Source organism: Cheilinus undulatus, linkage group 5 (assembly GCF_018320785.1).
Source record: "Cheilinus undulatus linkage group 5, ASM1832078v1, whole genome shotgun sequence".
NCBI classification, from domain to species: Eukaryota; Metazoa; Chordata; class Actinopteri; order Labriformes; family Labridae; genus Cheilinus; species Cheilinus undulatus.
Genome location: NC_054869.1, coordinates 938914 through 966148, shown reverse-complemented (window position 1 = coordinate 966148; position 27235 = coordinate 938914). Strand labels below are relative to the sequence as shown.

General features: G+C 44.2%; 1 pseudogene; it reads right to left on the bottom strand.

The window, feature by feature from the left end:
* LOC121509992 overlaps positions 1-18788 on the bottom strand; it is a 33573-nt pseudogene extending 14785 nt beyond the window's left edge.
* Between the last annotated feature and the right edge of the window lie 8447 nt (positions 18789-27235).

Below are 27235 nucleotides of genomic sequence, written 5' to 3'. Positions count from 1 at the left end.
TTATAGCTCCTGTAGCTCAGCTCGAAGAGGAGTAGCCTTTATTATTAAACCTCATGTTGGTTTTGAAAAACAAAACTGCGTTTTAGATAAAGAGGGTAGGTTTGTGTTGGTAGTGGGGAAAATAACAAGTGTTGACATTTCCTTACTAAATGTTTATTATCCACCAGAGGCAGGTCCATGAAACAACAAATGAATTATTACAGTATTTGGTCCAAAATAAAAATAAAGCTAAAGGAAATCTCTCCAATATTTATAAAATATTGCAAAAGCAAAGTTTTATAGAAAGTAAGGTAAGAGAAAAATGGTAAAAAGAATTAGATACTAATATAGCGGTAGAAGAGTGGAAAAGGTTTCTGCAAAGAAATTCAAAGATAACATTTTCTAAATATTGGAGAGAATTCGCCTGAAAGGTAAGCATGAGGTACTTTATTACACCCTGCCAATATGGGAAGTACTCTGTTGGAGAGGGTGTGGAGGACAAAAAGCAAATTATATAATATGCTTTTTATGTGCCCTATTATGAGTAAATTTTGGAAAGAGGTTGAGAAGGCATTGATGAATATTTTTGAACTTAAAGGAGACATATTTTACCCCTTTAGGACAAGCTTATATTGTTCTCAGAGGTCCCCAAAACACGCCTGTGAAGTTTGATGCTGAAAAAAAACACTCCAGTATAGGATTTTTGTACATCTGAAACTCCCTCTGTTTCAGCCCTTCTCAGAACGAGCCGTTTCTGTGTCTTTAAATGGTAATTAGCTGTCTGACTCCGCCTCTGACCACACCCCTCTCAGGAAATGGATGCAGTACTCCTGGTACTATAGACACTTTAATCTAAAGGTCAGAACTTGATTGGGATTTGAACCAACAACCTCCCAGCCCATAGTCAGCAGGATAACCCACTGAGCTATCCAGCATCTCGGCTAGTGGTCGAGAGGATCAGTAGACGAGGGTGGAACTTTTCTCCAAGTAGGGGAGGGCCAACCAAACCTGGGGGCAGGTGCTTACACTCCTGGTGAGGTCACCAGGAGCTAAATCTGAGACCGGCTTGTTTTCAGCACACATTTTCTGAAAGGTGGAGAAAGAGAGGAGGAGAGGGAATGGATTTTTCTGGTACTTGAGGGGATTGTGGACAGACCAGGTACACATATTTGTGTTAGAAAAGCCTGAAAAAGTGATTTTTGCATAATATGTCTCCTTTAATGGAAATCTGAAACTAGAAAACCTTTTGGGCTTTAACTCACTTTTGACAGTGAACAAAGCTGATATCCCTCTCTTTAATGTTCTGTGTGTTACAGCCATGAAGCAGGTGACAAGTACATGGAAACAACAAAACCTACCTAAAATGAATATTTGGTTCAAAACAGTAGAACATACCTTAGATGTGGAAAACGTAATATTAAAAATTAAAGACAACTTACAAAAAATGAATAAGATTTATCCTGAAAATAGACTTGGTAGACTGTACAATTACGTAAAGGCATCAAAAGATGTGTAATAAAAAGGCAACTACCCTTTTCACCTACCCCCAAATTTTGTTTTATGTATTCTTTTGAATCTTTTCCTTCCTTTTTTAATTTATATATGTTTATTTATTCATTTATCATTTATTTTACCTTTTCCTTTCCTTCTCTGCTCTTTTCCCCTTGTTGTATGTGCATGGGTCTGTATGTTTTTTTTTTCTGTTATTATCTATTTGTTTAAAGATGCAGTGTACTCTCAATGACAGCTGTCTGCCATAATGTTTTAAGAAAAAGAGAAAAAAAAAAGAGTTTAAATCTCAATCTGGTTTCTGGATTATACACATCAATGTAAGGAGCATGCTATCCAGACTGGATATGATAAACATCTGGATTAACTCCACTAATGCAGATGTTGTTGTTATTTCAGAAACATGGCTGACTAAATCTGTGCCTGATAAGGATATTTGCACCGATGGTTATAATGACCTTCGCTGGTTGTTTACCTTTACTGGGGCTGGCTTTCACCAGCTTCTGATGCATTAAAAGAACAGGGGGACTCCTTAATCCTAACACAAACCTAATTCACCAACAAGGCTAAACTAAAAAGTTTAAATAAATCAACATTCATTAGTTTAGTTCTTACAAACGTGCCTTTTAAATCTGTTTCTGATGGTGTCTTTCTTAATGATGTCAGTGATCACTGTGTTGTAGCTGCAGGACACAAGGATACCTAAAAGCATGCCTCATGTTACTGGAAAATGAAACATGAAATAGTTTGTTGAGTAGGCTTTCATCCATGACATACGCCACTCTAACTGGAGTAGAATCACACTTGGTGATGATATCGAACTTGCCTGAAATTACTTCCATGTGTCCTTCATTGAAATCGTAAATAGACATGCCCCTTTTCATAAATGCAGAGTCACAGGATGTAGTAACCCTTGGTTTACCAGTGAGATGTCTGATCTGATGCAGGAGTGTAACTTGGATTGGGCCAGAGTGCACAAGACGGGAAAAGAGTCTGACTGGCTGCATTTCAAGACCCAAGACTATCCGGTTCCGGTACATGTTGCCGGCTTCTGCACCACGAGTATCATTAAACTGACTTTTAATCTGTCCAGTGACAACTATCTGGTGGTTTATGGTTGCCACCCAAGGCCTTAAACTGTGTATTTTTTTGCTGATACAAGGACAGAAGTTACCTGTTATCCGGATCATCGGGTATTGAGTTTTTTACCTGACAAGGCCTCTGCGGCAGCTACCGCTGCCAGTCCCCATCTTGCACCTTTGCCTTTTCGGACACATAGTGCCTTTTCCAATGATCTACATATCTTGTTTTTGGGACACTGCTCGCCTGTGATAAAGTCTCTCACCACGGGCAAATTGGCACTGCTCTTTTCCCACTGCACACTGTCTTGATTCATCCAAGGTCTGCTAAAGTGCAATTGCCGCTAGCCCTGGCTAGCTGATTTTAGCACCGGACTCCACTCTCTAACAGACTATAAACACCTCAACCTAATCAGTATGAAGACTGCACCCTGTGTGGGCTGCCTTGCCCTTTCACGAACAGAAAAGGAGATTTCTAACCTGAAAGAGGATATCCGCAGGCTGTCCGAGGAGCTTCAGAAGAAGGATTCAATGCTGTCCACCTACATAGACATGGCAGCCTCCGAGTCAAAAAGGATGCTGGCTATCCACTCAGAAATCTCTGACACGCTGATGTGGGACCCTGTGCGCCCCCGATCCTCCTGCTTGACACCCAATCCCCACGACTCTTGGACAGAGGTGGTTGTCCGAGGGGGAAAGAGCAGGGGGAAGCGGTCGTGCTCCCCTAGACTGCTCCTTCTGAGCAACCAATTCTCGGTCCTCCAGGACAAGGCTCCGGCCAGTCCTGGAGAGGATGTCGGGACCAGCATGGTCCCTGACCAGCCACAGATCAATTCAGGAAACCGCCTAGCACCCCTCGTTGCACACAGCGCCTCGGATGACACCAGCATTGCCACCTCTTCTCCGGTGCTGTCGCCCTGCCTCTCCCTACAGCCGAGGCTGACGCGTCCTCTCCACCTCCTCCGGTCTCCTCTCCGTCCCCTGCGTTTTCCTCTCCACCTGCTGCTGCCTCCTCGTCATCCACCGATGTCCACCTGACTGCTGCCCAGCCCACCGCTGGACAGCGGAGCAAACTACAGGAAAGGCGCACCTCCTCCCACCGCCGAAGGCTGCTAATAGAGGCTGTTAGCAGGCGTTCTGGTGGTCTCCCTCGCTCACAGCTGACCCTGGATCAGTGCTCAACTGCTAAGACCACGCCCCCTCAGCTGGCGAGTCTTCTCCGCTCTGATGTCACTGAACACGCTCGCCCCTCTACTGTCAACATGCAGCTTTCATCCCCCCATCCACTGTCTGCTCCCACCACTCTCCTAATTGGTGACTCCATAATCAGGAATGTCCGGTATTTTAATGTCACTACCATCTGCATTCCTGGTGCTAAGGTTCAAGTAATTCTTGAAAAACTCTGGAATACTCTCCCCTCTCTTCCATCCACCATCACCCGCCTCATCGTTCACGTGGGTACCAACAACACCTTCCGTCAACACTCTGAAATAACAAAGTCCCAGTTCACAGATCTCCTCACATTCTTAAAGCAATCTGGTAAATCCCTTTTCATCTCCGGTCCCACAGCATCATTATACAACGCTGCTCGCTTCAGCAGAGTCCTTTCTCTTCACTACTGGCTTCAGGCCGCCTGCAGGACACATGACGTCATCCTCATTGACAACCTTAACTTGCTGTGGAATAGGAAATCACTTTTTAAAACCGACGGACTTCATCCAAACAAAGCTGGCTCTCAACTGCTCACAACAAATATTCAGCTCACCGTACAGTACACACCCCCTCTCTGACTATCTTCATCTCATGTCACTCAGGTCCCAGACCCTCCCTCTCCACAACCAAATGCTCCTTTCACCAGTCCCTGTTACTGTCAAACACTCAGTCCCCTCACCATCCCAGTAGTCGCAGTCTCGCGGTACAATGGCTCCCCCTTGTGGCCTCATTTATCTTCCTCACCTTCTCAACCCACATTTAAAATTGAGACTGTTACCACAAACAGACTTGTGAAGAACGCGTCCATCTCCAAATCTATCAATAGATCAAACCTGTCTGTCATCCCCTGTAAGCCATTGCCTCCCGCCCTTAAATCCCCCCACCCTATCAACTCTCATAAGCAATTAAAACTGGCCCTCTTCAACACACGCTCACTATCTAACAAAAGTCTCATCCTTAATGATTTCATCACTGACAATAACCTGGACTTCCTCTGTCTCACCAAAACCTGGCATAAACCTATGGATTATTTCTCTCTGAACCAGACCACACCCACAGGATTCACCTATATGGACAAACCCTGTCTTGATGGGCGGGGGGGTGGTGTTGCTGCTATTTACAGGAAGGATATCAAAACAACAAGCATTTCCACCCCCATCTATAATTCCTTTGAACACCTGTTTTTTAAACTCCCTGGTCCCATTTCTCTTGTCACTGCTATCATATACCGTCCCCCAAAGCCAAATCCCTCTTTCTTTGCTGAATTCCCTGACCTTCTGACCCAATTATGCTCCATTTCTTCCTCTGTTCTCCTCCTTGGTGATTTTAACTTCCACATTGACAACCCACAATGCAAATCTGCCATAGTATTTTTGGACTTACTACACTGCTTCAACTACACACAGCACATCAATTTCCCCACCCACAGTCATGGTCACATATTGGACCTGGTCTGCTCCACCGGTCTTACGCTTCAACATGTCTCAAGTACCAACCTCCATATTTCTGACCACCTGGCTTTAATTATTGATATTAACATCCCCATCCCTACCCCAAAACAAACACGTATTTTATCTTTCAGGAACACCAAATCAGTCTCCCCCTCCTCTTTCTCAGCCTCCATCACAAGCCATATCACTGCCTTCCCTCCGCCGTCGTCTAACAACCCCTCTGAACTTGTATCATACTACAACAACGCACTCACCTCCTGTCTCAATAATCTGGCGCCCCTCAAAACTAAAACAGTTTCTTTCACACATTCCGCCCCCTGGTACACTCCTGAACTACATAAAATGAAATCACGCAAAGGCCAACTAGAACGACTCCACAGAAAAACCGGTCTAACTGTCCATCTCCAAGCCTACTCAGACCATCTACAACAATACAAGCATGCACTAAACACAACCCGGTCCAACTATTACTCTAATTTAATCCACTCTGGCTCCTCCAATCCCAAAGCTCTCTTTTCTACTATCAATAAACTCCTACAACCCAGTGACAATACCTCCTCTTCCTTCACAGTCGACAAATGCAATACCTTCCTCACCTATTTCCAGTCCAAAATTAACAACATCTACAGCAGCTTCGCCACCCCCCCGCCCTCTACCACTCCCTCCCTGCGTCATCACCCAGCCTCTGTCTCAGTTCTCCCCCATATCCCCAACTGAAGTTTCCACCGTCTCTTCCAGTTTGAAGAAATCAACCTGCACCTTGGACCCCATCCCCTCAAACTTAATCATAAACTGCCTCTCAGCCATCTCCCCTCTCATTGCTACCATTATCAACTCCTCCCTCAGTTCTGGCTCTGTCCCCCATTCTCTCAAACTTGCCACCGTAACCCCCATCCTCAAAAAACCCGGTCTTGACCCTGACTCCATGAGCAATTTCCGGCCAATCTCAAACCTCCCCTTTCTCGCAAAAATCCTGGAACGTGTCGTCTCCTCCCAAATAAAATCTCACCTCTCCAATAACAACCTGTATGAAACTTTTCAGTCTGGATTCCATCATCTACACAGCACCGAAACAGCCCTTATCAAAGTAACAAATGACCTCCTCCTTTCCTCTGACTCTGGCCATCTTAACATCCTCATCCTCCTCGACCTCACTGCTGCGTTTGACACTATCAACCACTCCATCCTGCTCTCCCAACTGGAACACTCCCTCAGCATCACGCACCGCCCTATCTTGGATCAGATCATACCTCACAGACAGAAAACAATTTGTTCACATAAATAACTGCTCCTCCACCACAGCTCCCCTGTCTCAAGGTGTCCCCCAGGGTTCGGTGCTTGGTCCCCTCCTTTTCTCCACATACTTACTTCCCCTTGGCAACATCATCCGTCTCCATGGCCTAAATTTCCATTGTTATGCAGATGACATTCAACTGTATATCTCCACCAGCTCACTCACAAACAGTACTGCCACAACCCTGTCAAACTGCCTAAACGATATGAAATCCTGGATGAACACTCATTTCGTTTTACTAAATTACAGCAAATCCGACATCATAATCATTGGCCCTGAATCCATCACGAAGAACATTAAAGACTTCACCCTCACTATCGAAAATTCTACCCTCACGCCCTCCTCTCACATCCGCAACCTGGGCATAATTTTCGACAACAACCTCTCCTTTGAACAGCATGTCAAACAACTTACCAAAACCGCATTTTTTCACCTTAAAAACATAGCCCGTCTCCGCCCACTACTCTTCTTCGCTGCTGCTGAAACCTTGATCCATGCTTTTATCACCTCCAGACTAGACTATTGTAATAGCATTCTTTACGGTACATCTTCCAAAGTTCTCAATAAACTTCAGTATATCCAAAACTCTGCAGCACGCCTCCTCACCCATACCGGATCCCGCGATCACATCACCCCCATTCTCCAAAAACTCCACTGGCTCCCTATCCCCTACCGAATTCAATTTAAAATACTGCTCCTTACCTTCAAAGCCCTTAATGCTCTGGCCCCACCCTACCTCACTGACCTCCTTCACCATCACACTCCCGCCTGTAGTCTTCAATCTTCCGCCTCAAACCCCCCCCCCAAGAACCAAGCACTGAACCTGGGGGGACAGAGCTTTCTGCATAGCTGCCCCTTCCCTTTGAAACTCACTCCCAACCCATATCCAAAACTGCACGGACCTTCCTACCTTCAAATCACTCCTCAAAACACGCCTCTTTAGACTGGCTTTTAATCTGTGACTGTGTTGCTGATTTGCTTGTGTTGACTTTGTTGTTTTTTGGCTTGTTTAACGTGATTTTATCTTTCTGTTTTGTACAGTGTCTTTGAGTTTTATGAAAAGCTTTATAAATAAAATGTATTATTATTATTATTATTATTTTAGACAGCTCAGGAACAAATGTAACCTGACATGCCAGATGGACTTGTTTCACACATCCATCTGGAAAACCACTCATACACAGCGTAGGGGAAAGGGAAGAGTCTTTGAAAAAAAATCGGAGGGTGATTGGATGAATGTTCTGTCACATCTTTATGGGCCAATCAGAGCAACAAAACACAACATCGTAGTCCCAAACCAAGGTGTGCCAATACCGAGAGTAAACTCCATAGAAAGCGGCATAATGTGAACCATGGCAACTGTAGACATGTCAGTACTCGACTTTTGTGGTTTTTGAAAAGAAAACAACTCACTGCTGTTCTTTGTTCTTCTTTAAACGAAGAATTGTCATCAAGTTCTGATAAAACTGGCGCTTTAGCAGCATCCACGCTAGTGTCTTCCTCCATAATTGTACTGGCCTCTTGTTGCTGCTTGCTTACGTCACGACTCTGCCGTGCCTGAGAGTACTGCCCCTCAACGCTGATTGGTCCTGCCCAAACAGTTCAGATGGGAGCTTTGCAAGATGGATTTGCCGGTAAGAAACGTGGAAACGGGCGAATCAATCTGCTTTGAAAGGTTAGAACAAGTACTGTACATGTACATCTCTAATTCTCAAATCAACAGCTGAATTTTATCTGTATAAAAAAAAAAAACAGAAAACCTAAAAAACCCAAAGAAATTTTGGGAAAGTACTGAATCATAATCAAACCATTGCAGAATTACTAACCTTCCATCTAGCTTTATTATTGATGGTCATAGTGTAACCGATAAAACAAACATTTTGAACTCTTTTAACCAGCATTTTATATCCTCTGGTTTTAAGTCAGACAAATCTAAAATAGTGAATCAACTAGCCAAAACTCAGAAGTTTTACTATTTCAGGTGTGTCGACGGTGCTAAAAAATCTCAACCCTCACAAACCAGCTGGACCAGACGGATTAGAACCATTCTTATACAAGCTAGCCTCAGATTTTATAGCTGAACCAACCTGTCCTATTTTTAATCTTACTCTGAGAGTAAAAAAAAATCCAAGATGATTGAAAATCAGCCCCGCACCTTTTTGTTGTAGTGATAGGTGCACTAGGACACAGTAGTCTGCACCTGTTTGCTGTGTTTGCAGTAAGTTCATGAGTGGTGGGCAAGGGAACTCCTGGGACACTTCCGTTGGTAGACTGCCTCCCTCTTGCTAGCTTCCACCCCCCCCCCCCCCCCCCCTTCGCTTTTTGTTTGTTTTAGTCAGTTCTTCTGGAAGTGTTTTATTAGCCATATAATAATTGTGAAAAAGAATAAAATGTAATAAGTCTGACTTGAAATTCACTGCCAATCACAAATTCCTCTTTCTCTCTGCAGACACTTCCAGTTATATACAGTCGCTAGAAAAAGTGTGTGAACCCTTTGGGATTTCTTGGATTTCTGCATAAATTGGTCATCAAATGTGTTCTGATCTTCATCTAATTCACAACAATAGACAAACACAGTCTGCTTAAACTAATACTGCACAAAAAATGATATGTTTTCATGTTTTTATTGAACAAACCATGTAAACATTCACAGTGCAGGGTGGAAAAGTATGTGAACACCTGGGCTAATGACTTCTCCAAGAGCTAATTGGAGCCAGGAGTCAGCCAACCTGGAGTCCAATCAGTGTCAATCAGATTGGATGTGTTGGTTAAAGCTGCCCTGCCCTATAAAAAAAACACACACCAGTTTTGAATTTGCTGTTCTCAAGAAGCATTGCCTGATGTAAACCATGCCTGGCACAAAAAAGCTCTCAGAAGACCTACGATCAAGAATTGTTGACTTGCATGAAGCTGGAAAGGGTTCCAAAAGTATCTCTAAAGCCTTGATGTTCATGTGTCCACGGTAAGACAGACTGTCTACAAATGGAGAAGGTTCAGCACTGTTGCTACTCTCCCTAGGCGTGGTCGTCCTGTAAAGATGGCTGCAAGAACACAGTGCAGAATACTCAATGAGGTGAAGAAGAATCCTAGGGTGTCAGCTAAAGACTTACAGAAGTCTCTGGCACATGCTAACATTTGTGTTGACAAATCTACAATAAGTAAAACATTAAACAAGAATGGAGTTCATGGGAGGACACCACGGAGGAAGCCACTGCTGTCCAAAAAACACATTGCTGCACATTTGAAGTTTACAAAAGAGCACCTGGATGTTCCACAGCACCACTGGCAAAATATTCTGTCCATAGATGAAACCAAAACTGAGTTGTTTGGAAGGAACACACAACGCTATATGTGGAGAAAAAAGGCACAGCACACCAACATCAAAACCTCATCCCAACTGTTAATATGGTGGAGGGGCCATCATGGTTTGGGGCTGCCATCATGGTTTGGGGCTGCTTTGCTGCCTCAGGGCCTGGACGGATTGCTGTCATTGATGGATAAATGAATTCCCAATTTTATCAAGACATTTTACAGGAAAACTTAAGACCATCTGTCCACCAACTGAAGCTCAACAGAGGATGGGTGATGCAACAGGACAACGAGCCAAAGCATAGAAGTAATGCTGCGTTCCATTTACCTCCGAGATTGGAAGTCAGAACTGGGAATGACGTCACATTTCTCTGCAAAAATGGATTTCCCAGTTGTTTGCGTTTCATTTGTCATAACCACGATGAGTTGGGAAAAAATTAGTGTCTCCATAGTCACTCATTTTGGTTGGATGAAGAGCAACTCTATAATGTACAAACCGGCTCCAAAGGTCAGTTAAAAGAAAAGGATGTAATTTTTTATAATGACAATGGAAATGGAAACTGTCAAAAGCCTTATATTTTGAATTGACTTACATTGTTCGATAAATATTATATCAGTAAGTGTAAATGGCCTCAAAAGTTACCAATGATACAACCATTTCAAATGGAGATAGAATATTATATGAGCTCACTGCATGGCATGAAACACAAAAAACAATGAGAACTCTGGACATTTGTGAATCTCTAAATGTGTTTGTTTAATTTCTAGGTACGCCATGTATATAGTGTATTAATTCACATATAGACGGGTGAATCATTTAAGTAGTGTTTGTATGCATGTATGTATCAATGAAAAAAAGATGTAAAAATGACATATGGCGTTCTTGCATTAGCGTGTCATTGTTTTTAGCATCATTGATCAGTTGTTAGCCAATAAACCTTTAAACCAGCACACTGCACAGTACTTCATGTATGAAAAGACTGTTGCTGCACACGACATTCAACCACAGGGTAGTGCTGAGTCTACAATTTCTAAAGATGCACTGACAGACAGCAAAAGGTTCTGAAAACAGGTCAAAATCAAAGTTTTCACTACACTTAATACTTTGTGCCACCACGTCGAGGTCAGGATGCTCTGTGCAATACCGAGTTCACGAGTTGTAAATACGACTTGGAGAGACGTTCTATTTGCCACTTCCGGCCAGAAGTTGGCAAAACAAGTTGGAATACGAGTTCAGATGACAAATGTAACACATCATGAATCAACAACAGAAAATACGCCTTCTGGAGTGGCCCAGTCAGAGTCCTGACCTCAACCTGACTGAGATGCTGTGGCATGACCTCAAGAGAGCGATGCACACCAGACATCCCAATAATATTGCTGAACTGAAACAGTTTAGTAAAGAGGAATGGTCCAAAATTCCTCCTGACCATTGTGCAGGTCTGATCTGAACTACAGGAAACGTTTGGTTGAGGTTATTGCTGCCAGAGGAGGGTCAACCAGTCATTAGCCTAGGGGTTCACAGACTTTTCCACCCTGCACTGTGAATGTTTACATGGTTTGTTCAATAAAAACATGAACACATTTTTTTGTGCAGTATTAGTTTAAGCAGACTGTGTTTGTCTATTGTTGTGACTTAGATGAAGATCAGAACACATTTGATGACCAATTTATTGTGGTGTTTATTGTGTATTATGTGTTTTATTTTGTGGAAACTTCCGGTTTCCGGAGCTGGTTGCTGGCGCTAACTTTCCTCTGCTTCTCCTGAGGCTTTCACCCTGCCCCCCTGGTGCTGTGGAGAGTCACACCTGCAGCAGATCAACTAATCAACTCACGCTACTTAAGACCAGCTGCAGCTCTCTACAGCGCCTGAGTCTTGTCTACCATACCTCACGGTAACGTCCGCTCCAGGCTCCTTCTCTGATCCTCCAGAGAAGTTTTCGTGATCTTTTTGATGATTATAGTGATCTCCAGTGTTTGTACTTACCTTGTGTCATTTACTAACGTGCCTCTCCTCCTTTTTCCAGTGCCTCCTGCTCAGATCACCACAGCCAGCTCCAGCTCACACTCACCTCCACTTGGACTCTTGGAATCCCCCCTCACACTGTGTATACCTGCACAATAAACTGTTTAATACTGCTTCCGTCACCGCACCTGAGTCCTACCACCACTCACACCTCACAGAAGACTCAGGCCAGAAATGGACTCAGTGGAATCGGACACCCTCAAGACAGCCATCACCCATCAAGGACAGCGACTAGGACAGCACGAATCCATGTTGAAAGGTATCATGCAATCTCTCCAGACTCTCAACACCCAGGTCTCCAACATTTCAGAACAATTACTCTCTGCCACTCAGCCTCACCACCCTGCACCTGAGCCTCCACCTGTTAGCCTTCAGCCACCCTCAGTAGATCCCTTACCTTCACCTCCCCTCCCCCACTTTAGAGAGCCACATGTCCCTCATCCCGATTTCTTTTCGGGAGAAATAGGTAGCGCTAGTGGGTTTTTGTTACGTTGTTCTCTTGTGTTTGACCAGCAGCCCCTGAGTTACCCCACCGACAGGGCCAAGATTGCTTTTGTTATTAATTTGTTACGCGGGAAAGCCTCCCGCTGGGCCACCTCTGTTTGGGAGAGAGAGTCCCCAGTGTTAGCTTCCTACTCCTCATTTTCTAGTGAATTGTGTCGGATTTTTGATCATCCCCTCCAGGGCCAGGAAGCAGCAAAACGTTTATTTTCCCTCTCCCAAGGTCGCCAGTCTGTAGCTGATTTCTCCATTGATTTTCGCATTATAGCCTCTGAGAGCGGGTGGGGGGAGACCGAACTCAAAGGAGTCTTTCTTAGAAGCCTTTCTAGTGAGCTTAAGGACGAGCTAGCTTCCAGGGATGAACCTGACTCCCTCGAGGATTTAATTTCTTTATCCATTCGTATTGATAACCGTCTGAGGGAGAGACGCAGGGAGAGGATTCAGCATAGGTCTTTCAGCCCCCGTCCTATAGCTCCCTCTTCTGGTCAGTCAGCTCCTCGGTCCCCGGAGCACTTTAGGTCTTCCCGTGATTCTCCCTCCACACCTGTTGAGGAACCCATGCAGTTAGGTCATGCTAGGCTAACCCCCAGTGAGCGCCAAAGACGCTTTAGCCTCAAACTTTGCATCTACTGTGGTCAGGCAGGTCACTTCCTTATCAATTGTCCCCAGACGCCAAAAGACAGGGCTCACCCGTGAATGAGGGCACTCGTGTGAGCCAAACCTCCTCCTCCTCTAGCCCTCCTCTGCGCGTAACCGTTCCCTCCAGTGTCCTCTGGGGGCGTGATTCAGTTCCCATTAAAGCTCTTGTTGACTCTGGAGCTGACGACAATTTCATTCAAGACACCTTAGTTCAACAGCTACAACTCCCCTTAGAACCCTTACCCATTCCCAAGGACGTTACTGCCTTAGACGGCAGACTCATCGCCAAGGTCACTCACAGAACCGCCCCTATTACCCTCATTACCTCCGGCAATCATAGTGAAAAGATTCAACTTTTCGTCATTCCTTCACCCCATGCTCCCGTTGTTTTAGGTCTCCCCTGGCTTCAATTACACAATCCCCAGATCAATTGGAAAACCGCGACCATTAACAATTGGAGCGTACACTGCCACTCTCACTGCCTGCGTTCTGCCAATCCCCCGGTTAGTTGCCAGTCCGCCCCTCCCACTCCTCCTGATTTAGCCAATGTTCCTCCAGAGTACCATGATCTAGCTGAAGTCTTCAGCAAGGATTTAGCTGTCTCTCTCCCTCCTCACCGACCCTATGACTGCGCGATTGATTTACTCCCCGGCGCGTCCCTGCCCTGTAGTCGCCTATACAACCTCTCCGCCCCGGAGAGGGCGGCCATGGAAACTTACATTCACGACTCACTAGCCACAGGTCTCATCCTCCCTTCCTCGTCCCCTTTAGGAGCTGGTTTCTTTTTTGTTAAAAAGAAAGACTCCACACTTTGCCCCTGCATCGATTTCAGAGGTCTCAATGATATCACTGTTAAAAACAAATATTCACTTCCCTTGATCGACCCCTCTTTCGAGCCTCTCTGTTCCGCCCAGGTCTTTTCTAAACTTGACTTAAGGAATGCTTACCACCTTATTCGCATTAAGGAGGGAGACGAGTGGAAGACTGCCTTTAAGACCCCCATTGGCCACTTTGAATATCAGGTCATGCCCTTTGGTCTTACTAACGCCCCCGCGGTTTTCCAGGCCCTGATTAATGATGTGCTTAGGGACATGCTCAATCGTTTCGTGTTTGTTTATCTTGACGACATCCTCATCTTCTCTCGGTCACTCCAGGAACATCAGCAGCATGTCCGGTTAGTCCTGCAGAGACTCTTAGAAAATAAACTCCATGTTAAGCCCGAGAAATGTGAGTTTCACACCCCCTCTGTCAGCTTCTTAGGGTTTATCATTGCCCAGGGTCAATTACAGCCTGACCCAGTGAAGGTTAAGGCAGTCACAGATTGGCCCGTCCCCTGTAACCGTAAAGAACTCCAGCGATTCTTAGGTTTCGCTAACTTCTACAGAAGATTCATTAGAGATTACAGTAGGGTGGCTGCTCCCCTCACCAGGCTCACTTCCTCTAGCTCCCCCTACCGGTGGTCACCTGAGGCAGCTGAGGCAGCTGAGGCATTCACGAGGCTTAAGACTCTGTTCACGTCTGCTCCCGTCCTGAAACACCCTGACTCCTCCCTCCAATTCGTGGTGGAGGTGGACGCCTTGGAGACCGGAGCTGGGGCTGTGCTATCCCAAAGAGACCCTGAAACTAAGAAGCTCCACCCCTGTGCTTTCTTCTCTCGCCGTCTGTCCCCGTCTGAGAGGAACTACGACATGGGAAACCGTGAGCTGCTGGCTGTGGTCTGGGCTTTGCAGGAGTGGAGGCACTGGCTGGAGGGCACGCGACAACCTTTTATCATCTGGACTGATCACAAGAATCTGGCCTATCTGCGCACGGCTCGCAGGTTGAACTCCCGTCAAGCCCGGTGGGCTCTATTCCTCAGCCGGTTCCACTTCACCCTCTCATATAGGCCCAGCTCCCATAACATCAAGCCTGATGCCCTGTCTCGTGTGGACTCCCCTCCTCGTGAAAGCATGGAACCGGACCTGATTCTTCCTCCCTCCTGTATCGTCGGAGCTGCCACCTGGGACGTCCTTCAGACGGTCAAGGACGCCCAGAGGACTCAACCAGACCCCGGTACCGGACCCCCTGGCCGTCTCTTCGTTCCTGACTCTGTTCACTCTCCAGTGCTCCAGTGGGCTCACGCGTCCAAACTCACCTGCCATCCTGGTTTCCAGAGGACCCTTGGGTTCCTGCAGCAGAGTTTCTGGTGGCCTGGCATGGCTAAGGACACCCGCGAGTTCGTGGCTGCCTGCGCCACCTGTGCCAGGGGGAAGTCCTCCCATCAACCCCCTGCGGGCCTGCTGCATCCCCTGTCCACTCCTGGTCGACCATGGTCTCACATTGCCTTGGACTTCGTCACCGGTCTACCGCCCTCCGAAGGGAACACCGTTATCCTGACCATCGTGGATCGGTTCTCCAAGGGCATCCACTACGTTCCTCTCCCCAAGCTCCCCTCGGCCTTGGAGACGGCTCATCTCTTGGTCCTCCATGTATTCCGTATCCACGGAATCCCCAGCGACCTCGTGTCGGACCGCGGGCCCCAGTTTGTATCACGTGTCTGGAAAGAGTTCTGCAAGGAGCTGGGGGCCACGGTCAGCTTATCATCTGGGTACCACCCACAAAGTAACGGGCAGACGGAGAGGGCCAATCAGAGTTTGGAGGCTGCCTTACGTTGTGTGGCTGCTCACCACCCCTCCTCATGGAGCTCTCATCTCCCCTGGATCGAGTATGCCCACAACTCGCTCTCCTGCTCTGCTACCGGCATGTCCCCGTTTATGTGTTGCCTTGGTTATCAACCCCCCCGTTCCCTGAGCAGGAGACCTCAGTCTCGGTTCCCTCGGTGCAGCACCACCTTCAGCGCGTCAGAGAGGTCTGGCGGACGGCCAAAGCTGCACTCTCGCGCACAGCCGAGCGCAATAAGAGGCTGGCTGACGCGCACCGCACTCCTTCCCCCGAATACACCCCTGGCCAGAAGGTCTGGCTCTCCTCCAGAGACTTACCCTTCGAGACGGAATCCAAGAAACTGACTCCACGCTATGTTGGACCTTTTGAGATCACCAAAATTATCAACCCCTCGGCCGTGCAACTCAAGCTCCCAGAATCTATGAAAATCCATCCCACCTTCCATGTGTCTCTTCTCAAGCCGGTATCCTCCAGTGACCTCAGCCCTCCTACCGTCGCCCCTCCTCCCCCCCGGATCATCGATGACCACCCTGCATTCACCGTCTCCAAAATCCTGGATGTCAGACCTCAAGGCGCGGGTTACCAGTTTCTGGTCGACTGGGAGGGTTATGGACCAGAGGAGCGCTCATGGATCTCCAGAAAACTGATTTTGGACGATGATCTTCTTCGGGATTTTTACAGGGAGCACCCAGACAAGCCTGGCAGGACGCCAGGAGGCGTCCGTTGAGAGGGGGGTACTGTGGTGTTTGTTGTGTATTATGTGTTTTATTTTGTGGAAACTTCCGGAGCTGGTTGCTGGCGCTAACTTTCCTCTGCTTCTCCTGAGGCTTTCGCCCTGCCCCCTGGTGCTGTGGAGAGTCACACATGCAGCAGATCAACTAATCAACTCACGCTACTTAAGACCAGCTGCAGCTCTCTACAGCGCCTGAGTCTTGTCTACCATACCTCATGGTAACGTCCGCTCCAGGCTCCTTCTCCGATCCTCCAGAGAAGTTTTCGTGATCTTTTTGATGATTATAGTGATCTCCAGTGTTTGTACTTACCTTGTGTCATTTACTAACATGCCTCTCCTCCTTTTTCCAGTGCCTCCTGCTCAGATCACCACAGCCAGCTCCAACTCACCCTCACCTCCTCTTGGACTCTTGGAATCCCCCCTCACACTGTATATACCTGCACAATAAACTGTTTAATACTGCTTCCGTCTCCGCACCTGAGTCCTACCACCACTCACACCTCACATTTATGCAGAAATCCAAGAAATCCCAAAGGGTTCACACACTTTTTTTTTGCAACTGTAAATAATTTGGTGTCATAATTGTTTATTTCATAGGTATTTTTATCTTTAAAATATCTTAAAATTGTGATTGATGGATTCTGTGTCCATATCAATGTAAAAGCCTAAAATATGTACATTTTATTCCACTGTTATGTATTTTTGTCAAATAAGAAAAACAGTTAAAAAGCTGTTGCCAGCATGATCAGAGGGAGATGTGTGCTGCAGACGAGAAACACACTGAGCTCGTGGATTTTTGTATTTTTTGTCTCTGAATACAGAACGGCCAAAGTAAAGAACCAGAACCCACGTACTGTTTCCTGTGGTCAATATAACCCAGAACACAACGCAGAGGACACACACACACCCACACATGCACGGGTTACATTAGCATTAGCTTCAACACCTGTTGTTATTGTGAGGAACAGAAGAAGGCAAAAGGAGCAGGCAGGAAGAAGTCAGGCCTGAACACTGTAGGAGCACATAATGAAGCTAACATAAGCAGCACCGCTAACTAGCTGGCTCCAGTAGCTGACTACAGCTTCTTCTTTACTGAGCTACAATCAGAGATTCTTACTGAGGATGCATGTGATGACCCAGCTAAACAAGGATTAGTCTGCACCTGAAGTGCTCTTTGGTTAAAGTAAAAAACTTTTCATTAAGTCGTGCCAATCCTGGTCAAACACTGTCTGAACTGTAATGCTGCTGCCTGCCACAGGTTCCCTCTGCAGCTCTGGTTGGTAGCCTCTGCCCTGCTGCCTTAATGGTCTAATAATGAGCAGCTGCCCCTGCTTTAAGGGCTGTTGTTGTTAGTAAACTCCAAAGTCTGTCGCTCCTTCATGAAACCAGCCAGATAGTCAGTCAGCCCTGACTGTGAACACATCAGAGAGTCCTCATCATATATCAGATCATTACGGTACCACAGACACTGTGGAGATTTACTTCTAACTGAAAGTGTAAGTGAACCTCCGGCTCAGAGCTAACTCCGCCCACCTCCGCAATTTAAAAAACACACAGAAAGTGGGCAGTTTGGCTCTGAGAGGAGGGAGGGGGAAAGGACGGGGCTTTCCAGATAAGGCGGGAGTGACAGTGATGTCCTCTTGTCAAAGAGAGCCACAGACAGAGTTCCACAACACCGCTGCCTCATAGTGATTTTTTAAAGTGGAGGAGTTTTCCCCTCTAGAGTCCCCCTGACTCAGGCTATAGTGTCGGGGTGGACCGTGGTGGTTCTGAGCACTACCTGTCTGGTCTGTTAGCTCCAGCAGCGGCGTTACTATAGCCGGAGCTCTCAGAGCTGAGACAGTGCAGGTGCAGGCAGGAGAGGATGGGAGTGGTCTCTGAATGGTGAAGTCAGTTAGCTAACGCTACCGATGGTTACCCAGTTGGCAACCCTGGTTATGGTTACATAAGCCCCACCTTTCCAGAATAGACTTTTCAAGGCAGATGTCCGTTTGAGCTAATTAAAACCGTAAAATCCAGATTTTTATCAGTTCGGTGCAAACTTTTGCTATAAAACCAACACTGATGTGTTTTATTATAGTTCAGTCAGATACCTCAGTGTACAGTTGAAAAAATTGTTACAGTGTTCTCTACCTCTTTAATAACAGAGGTCAGAGTGATAACACTTTCATGTCAGAGCTGCTGCTCCAACATTACACCGTTTGATTTCTTCACAAACCCTCAGTCACCCTGATCTTCTACTGCAGTCAGAGCAGATGATGAACCCTGTGGCTGTTAGCTTACAGCTGATTTTACTCTCCAGTTAAACTGAGAGGCTTTAAAATGGAGAAAAGTGTCACTTACCAAACCTTCGCCTCAGAGAAAAGATCTGCGCCACAACTGGAGAAAGTGAAAGTAAAAACTGCCGCGGACAGGAAATAACACACACCCTGTTCATCAGCATAGAAGAGGGCTGTCATTTAACCCTTTACCTTCTGAGTCTAAAAATGTCCATTTGGACATATTTAGTTATTCTGGCTGTAAAATAGTCTGGAAATGCCCTAAGTCTGAGAGCTTTGCTCCCTTTTCCCAGGAGTACTTGAACTTGACTTTTCAACATCTGGTTAATGATTATTGCTCATTATATGGAATTGTCAGCAGTTTAAAAGAAGAAAATGAAAACAGATTTGTTTTTCATGGCTTTTATGAGAAGAAATGTTGTTATTGCTCATGAAGCTTTGATTTGACTTTTGAAATGTGAACCTATACATGTTTAGACCAATCAGCAGTCATTGTTGGAGTCTAGGACTCTGGGTGTGCAAAACACAGTGCAAAAGAGAACTATATACATAGGAGACAATTAGTGCAAATACAGGTGGAAAAATGCATTCTCAACATTCTCAGTAACATACAATACAATACAAGAACTTTATTTATCCCCGAAGGGAAACTCAGTCGTCTGGGAGTCTCATCTGTTTAGAATTATAAAGTCTAACAGCTGACGGTATGAAAGATTTTCTAAATCTTTCTGTCCTGCAGCGCAGGGACAGGAGCCGTCCACCACCGTTGTTTCTTTGCTCATTGAGGGAGATATGAAATGGATGATCCATGTTTCTCAGAAAAAACACATTGTTATTGCACATGACAGACACGCACGAATGCCACTAACGCTATTTTTAGAAAACTAAACACCACTCTCGCTCGCTCTCCTTTTACTCTCTTCCTTCACTCTCTTCTCACTCGTCTTCTGCCAAAGCTGCAATTTTCACGGTGCTGTTCAACATTACCATAATATATATATCACATATCATATATTGCCGGAAAGCACAGATTCTCAGCTCTCTGTCAGCGTTGGAATTTTTTAGATTGAGCAAACTTTGGAGGAGTTACAGTGTTGAGAATCCGTGTAGCGGTCTCGCGATACTTCTGGTGTTTTGCTATGAATGCCCACATCATATGGTTGTGAGTACCGTAATGAACCATATATGCGTGCATTCTCACAATTCTCAGCTTTCCAACGCTGTTGGAACTTTTCTGATGGGACAAACTTTGACAGAGTTACGGTAATAATACTCCAGACATATAAAACACAGCACCGGTGCCGGCTCAGTAGCTAAAGGGTTAATATATTCATGATGATCCTAGTTTAACACAGACAATTATAAGCCTTCTCTGTGAACTCTGACCTCAGCAAATCACTTCGATTAAGTCTCAGAGCAGGGGAGTTTAGAGTTTTGTCAAACCCTCAAAGAACCAGCTGTACCTAGCTGACCCTGTTTTACAGAAAGATGAACGACCTAAAGTAACTCCAATAATGAGATCTTTGATCAGTGACTGTAATGAATGACTCAGAAACAATAATGTGTAACATTACAGCTTTACACATGAAGGTAATGTGATTACAGGAATGTGTTACTTTGAACTGGATAATCCCAACACTGCTTAGCAGATCTCTCAGTAGCCTCTGACTGGAGGGGGATTCATGTCATTTGCTGCTTAAACTACCCTTATACCAGAGATTTAGATGGAACCATATGTTGACTTATTCCATAGAAATATAGCCCAGAGATGCACTGAGACTGTAAATCAGCATTTGGTGCTTGTAGCAACTTTTCTATCCCTGATTTCACAGATTAGATGGCGCTATCACAGCCTCTCCAGCTGTTTGTAGGCCTTTAGTCTGACTGTAGTTACTGCCCTCTGCCTCTAGGGGGCAGTATAGCTTTCCACACCTCCAAACAAACCTAACTGGAGTGAGGTAACACTCTCAGCTCATCAAAATCTAACACTGGTCAAGTCTCAAAGAACTGACCAAAGAGAAACAAGTCTATCTTCATGCTTACCTGTGGATGATCGTGTTTCTATTTAGTCTTCTTCTTCTGTGGTGACACGATGTGAAAGAACTCCACTTCTACAGGAAGTGGACACAATCCATGAGTGGAGTTTGCTGGAGCTGATATTAGCTTCCTGTTCACTGGGAGTCACATCCAACACTCTTACCTGTGCTGAGTTCAAGGCCTGCATGGATGGTCTGTAAAAAACACAAACAGCTGTTAGAGAGTATCTGCTTCCTTCATCAGAAACATGTGGACATAAAAAGTGAAGTCAGAGGCTGAGCAGCATTTCATCACAGCTTAAAACTGGCCTCTTTACATTCATCCACTCCATAGATTAGTGCTGGACAATTCATCAAGGTTCAACTTCATCACCATTGTGGCTTCACACCATCATGAAAACAAGATCATGGAGGTTAAAGCATTACTGTGCTGCAGGCCATGGTGGCCTCCTTCAGTCCACAGGTTTGGTCATGAATGGGAAAAGTTTCAGAGTTCAGAGCACAGCACCAACACCTAAAAACACAGTCAGTGCAGATTTACTTATTTACTATCATTATATGTTATTATTTAAAGTGTTTAGAGGTTTTGTGGCAGATTCTCGGCCTTCATTCCTTTTGTAGCGTAATCTTTTCTCCACCCTGAGATTTTAAATGATAGACTTAATTGTCTGTCTGGCGCCCAGTTAAATCAACATATTATATATATTTCTGGCCTTTAGCTACGCTACAGTCTATATTGCTTGGTTTTAAAGTGATCAGAGAGTTAAAATCTTAAAGTTTGATAGAGATGCAGATGTTGTAAAATCATTGATTAATATGTTCAATAATCCTGATCTAAAATCAATCAAAAATAAACATGATTATGAATTTCCATCATTGATCAGCCCTGCTGTATATTCTGGATCATTCATAAACACACTACTGTTCATGCCATGGTTTTATATTTTTCATCAATATTTGTAGAAGCCATTTTAATAATGGTCCGTTTCATTGAAGGATTCTGATTTTGGTTTTTGTTGGTAAAATATTAAAGTCAGAAAATAATTGATGCTAAACAATGAATTTAAAAGAAGAGACTTGTATTGTGTAACAGAGTCAGAAATAAGCTCTCCGTTGAATTTCTCCTAAAGAGATGTGACTCTTAATGAAGAAATATTTAATAACCACTCCAAGAACTGAGGTGAGAGAAAGACACGAGAGACAGGATGACTTAAGTTGAGCTGTTTACTAAGTCTCGGCCAGTGACATCAACACAGTGAGAGGTTGAAGCCAGATTTCCAACGAAGCCCAAAGTAGTTCACGCTTTTATTCCTCATGGTAAACCTTGATCCTGATCATAACTCAAGATATGATCCACTTCAGATTTAAGATGTATTCTAATAACCAAAGATATGATCCACAGCCTCTGCCATACTGGAGCCAGACTGTCTCCATCTAAAGGTCACCAACACACGAAACTGTGAGGAAACACTAGGAACGAACAGCATTTTATCTACTCAAGGATGTGAGTTTAGACTATCAACCCAGGAGAAGAGGAGAGACGCCAGAGTCTCCATTCCTGACTGTACAGCGTCACCTGGGACCTTGGATAAGCTTAACAGAACATTTATGAATCATCAGAAATGGAAGGAATATTGGATTTTTCCTTATCAACTGTCATATTGATGTGATTCTGTCTCCACCTGGTGGTTTAATGACACAACTGCAGCCACCGTCCAGACCTCAGCAAAGGACAATCCTCCTGAGCTGAAGGTGGCTGAGTGTGTCTAACGCTGCAACCCATGTTTAAGAGTTTAACGCTTTAAAACAGCCAAAGATTTATGTAGCAGTAAAAACTCATTTTAATATTTATCCCCCAACTAACGCTCAAAGTCACACACCTGGGCAGGTGAGTGTGACGAAGACTTCTGTTCATAAACATGTCAGAATGTTTGGACAGGAGCTCTGGGATTTGGTCTCTTTAGTAAAAAACTTAAAGACAATTTGATGTTTTTTTTTCCATTTTTCCATTTTGTCCCCCTTCAAACTGACATTTATTGGGAATCTATGATCAATTTAAAATCTAATCCAATCAGACTGAATGGTTCCATATTTGAATGAATGGTCTGTGAATCTGAGCGTAGCCTTGAATGGAGATTTAAATCAAATCCTCTTGAAAAGGAGAGATTCACAGCCCTGATATATCTGCTAAATATTGTGGTTGAGGGTGAAGGAATCTCTCCACTGGTGTAAACGGAGAATGAAGTCAGTGGATCCGTGGTTAATGGGATTTATTTTTGGACATCAGAAATAAACTACAGATTGGCTCCTACTACTGAAGTGACATTTAAATACGTTTACGAAAACCACCACTACAATATTCTTTGTTTAACCGCAGTTTGGAGGGTCAACCTGCTCTGGACTACAGCTCCCATCATTCTTAGGGGGTTTGTTGACGTAAATATGAGGTAAAAAGTCTCTGTGAAGTCAGTGAGTTAGCTGTGGGCCAAAGATAAATACACTTAGATGCTGCTTTGGTTCTTCTGACATGCGTCTACGAGGGCTCCATCTAGGAGGGGTGTAGCCACGGCTTAAAATGAATGTACAGCCATGGACGAAAGTTTTGGCACCCCTGGGATTTTTCCAGAAAATATACAATTTCTCCCAGAAATCATTGCAAATCCAAATGTTTTTGGTATACATGTGTTTATTTCCTTTATGTGCATTGGAAAAAGACAAAAATTCAGAAGAATAAAGCCAACCTTGACATAATTTTACACAAAACTCAAAAAATGTTGTTGGCACCCTCAACTTAATGTTTGGTTGCACACCCTTGGGAAATAATAACTGAAACCAATCTCTTCCTATAACCATCAACAAGCTTCTTACTCCTCTCACCTGGAATTTTGGACCACTCTTCTTTTGCAAACTGCTCCAGGTCTCTCAGATTTGAAGGGTGCTTCTTCAACAGCAGTTCTGAGATCTCTCCATAGGTGTTCAATGGGATTTAGATCTGGACTCATTGCTGGCCACTTCAGAACTCTCCAGCTTTGTCTCCAACCATTTCTTGGTGCTTTCTGAGGTATGTTTGGGGTCATTGTCCTGCTGGAACACCCGTGACCTCTGACCCAGACCCAGCTTTCTGACACTAGGCCCTACATTGCGGCCCAAAATCTTTTGATAGTCTCAGATTTCATGATTCCTGTCACACAGTCAAGGCACCCAGTGCCAGAGGCAGCAAAACAACCCCAGACATCCTTGACCCTCCACCATGTTTGACTGTAGGTACTGTGTTCTTTTCTTTGTAGGCCTCATTCTGTTTTCTGTAAACAGTAGAATGACGTGCTTTTCCAAAAAGCTCTACCTTAGTCTCATCTGTCCACTAAATGTTCTCCCAGAAGGATTGAGGCTTACTCAGGTACATTTTTGCAAACTCCAGTCTGGCTTTTTTCTGTCTCTTTGTCAGCAGTGGGGTTCTCCTGGGTCTCCTGCCATAGCGCTTCATCTCATTCAGATGACCACGTATGGTCCCAGCTGACACTTTTGCACCCTGAGTCTGCAGGACAGCCTGAATCTGTGTGGAAGTTGACTGAGGATGTTTATCCACCATTCCAACTATCCTGCGTTGCATTCTTTAGTCAGTTTTTCTCTTCCGTCCACGTCCAGGGAGATTAGCCACAGCTCCATGGTTATAAACTTCTTGATTATATTACACACAGTGGACAAAGGAATTTCAGGATCTCTGGAGATGGTCTTTAACCTTGAGATTGTTCATATTTTTCCACAGTTTTTCTTCTTAAGTCCTCAGACAGTTCTGGGCTCTTCTTTCTCTCCTCCATGCTTGGTGTGACACACACAGACACACAACACAAAGGCTGAGTCAACTTTTAGACATTCTAACTGGCTTCAGGTGTGATTTCTAGATTACAGCACCTGTTACTGCCACAGGTGAGTTTAAATGAGCATCACATGCTGGAAATAAAATGATTTACCCACAGTTTTAAAAGGGGGACAATCATTTTGTCCGGCCCATTTTTTGAGTTTTGTGTAAAATTATGTCAATTTTTCTTTTTTCTTCTGATTTTTTGTGTCGTTCCAATGCACATAAAGGAAATAAACACATGTATACCAAAATCATTTGTAATTGCAACAATTTTTGGGAGAAATGGTGAATTTTGTGGAAATATTCCAGGGGTGCCAATACTTTGGTCCATGACTGTAAGTCCATGACAACAGGAAGTCTATCCACCATTAAAACATTCACGCGTTGATGAAATGGCCGTTCATTTTACAGCTGCTTGTGCTGTCACAAACATAGACGTGGATTTAAGATCCAGGGCACCTGATCAATAAAAATGCAGATTTGATCTTACATCAGTTATGAATATTTTACATGTGAAAAGATGTCGTCATAGACTCACATTCATGTTGAGATGACAATGTTTTTGCATGGTTTATTGAAACTGAGAAGTTTTTCTGCATTTTTTAAGGTAAAAAATGAAAAATTAACCAATTTTGAGTGTCTTCTGTTTTCATTATCATGGTATCTAAAGTTTCAATATGGTTTAATTTTACTAGAATCATATCACAGTTAATTGTTTGCTCTCTCCTAACCATTTGTTATTTGTTTAAGAACATAAAAATCTAAATTTATATTGTTTAATGCCATTCAGCTATAAATGTCTGAGCTATGGTCCTTATCCCCCAGCCCTATTTAGTTTACCAGTAGATGTAACTGTAGAATTAGAATAGAAAGTCTGTTTTTCTCTTGAAGCTAAAAACCCACCAACTCTGATCCGAAGTGGATCATTTTAAAGGTGTTTAAACATGTCCTCACCCTGTAAACGTTCTCACTGATCCTCTGATGAAAATATCAGCACTAGTCAACAGTCTTAGCTCGGTTTGTTTTACACCTCTCTGACTCTCTGACTCCAGCTAGCATAAAGTTCACTGAGCTCCGTTTGAGCTCACTGACAAGAGAAAACTCGACGTGTTTGTTCAAGTCCGTTTTAGACTCTGTGGAGCTTCAGAGAAATCACGCGTTACTTACCTGTGCACTGAATAAAATCTCAAACTCCACATCAGAAGGTTTCCAGTCCAAAACCCCCTCCAGGACTCAACAAAGCAGCGGTTTTTTTCCAGCAAATAGACGGAGCCGCGGGTGGTTCAGGGAACCTGGGAGAACGGAGCGTTGATGGTGATTATACACAATAAATTAGCTTGATATTTTACAAACATATTCGTATACTTTCAGACAAAGCCAGGACATTTTACAGTAATGCTTGGGTTATTTTTCTGTCTTTATTTGTTCATTTACCCAGAAGCTTACCTCTGCTCTGCTTTTCCTGTGAGTGAATGTGGCTAAAGTCAGATATCAGACGTTTATTAAGTAGCGGGAATGGCGGGAGTTGCTATGGAGACAGAAGAATGAAACCCGCTCTGCCATTGTTTCACAGCTACTTTTCCACGGTGTGGTTCACAGCAGCAGGTTTACACAGAGGAGACATCAGGACAAAGGAACGATAGATCCATTTATTGGTAAGCGGAGGAGCATTTCAAACATATCGACATGAAATTAGTTTAGCAACCAGTTTAAGATATTAGTCATCCCTAATTAAAGCTGTGTAGCTGTCCACCTTGTTAGCGAATGTTATTCATGGTTTGTGCTAGCATAGCATTCTGTCTGATAAGGAGGCAAGATGGCTGTGAGAGTTTTAACAGCTACACAGTTAGAACGATAGAATAGGTGAAAGGAACAGCAGGGTTTATATTAACATGGAGAGATAAATTATTAAGTGATCTGTTAGTTTGAGTTCAGCATGAAAATTGTTGTGTTTTGATGAGAATAGCAGCAAATTTAATCATTTTATTTTGTCTTTCATTCATTTTTCATTCACAGCTGAAAATGTTCATTTATTTAAGCACAGAGGCCTCAAGAGTGGAATTAACTATCAGGGATGTTAATGTGGAGGAGGTGGAAATGCATGTGATTAGAAATATGAAGCATTAAGAAATCAAACTGAAATATTTAGCATACCATCTGTGAATGTGTGAAGTATGTGAATGGAAATATTAGGTGGTGTAAATGTGTATGAATGAGTCCATTTTTCAATTCTAATGCATTTTTGTTTTTTTTTAAGATTTATTTTTGGGCTTTTCCGTGCCTTTATTAGAGAGAGAGGACAGTGGATAGAGAGGGAAACAGGGAAGAGAGCGGGGAGAGACATGCAGGAAACAGTGCTGCGGGCCAGATTCAAACCCGGGTCGCCTGCATACATGGTGCCCGCCTTAACCACTCGACTACTGGCGCACCAATTCTAATGCATTTTTATTGTCCTTTTTTAATCCTATGTGTTCTTATCACCCCCACTTTCATCATTTAATTTGTGTCATTATCACCCCTGATAGAAAAATACTAAATATAGTTTGATATCTCCAGGTCCAGATGAAGATGAAAATCTCTGTCTTCTTTAAAAACTACATCAGGAAGCCACAGCCCTGCCCTGATCAGGAGGTATGATATTCCTTCATGTGTAGTGATTGTGTAG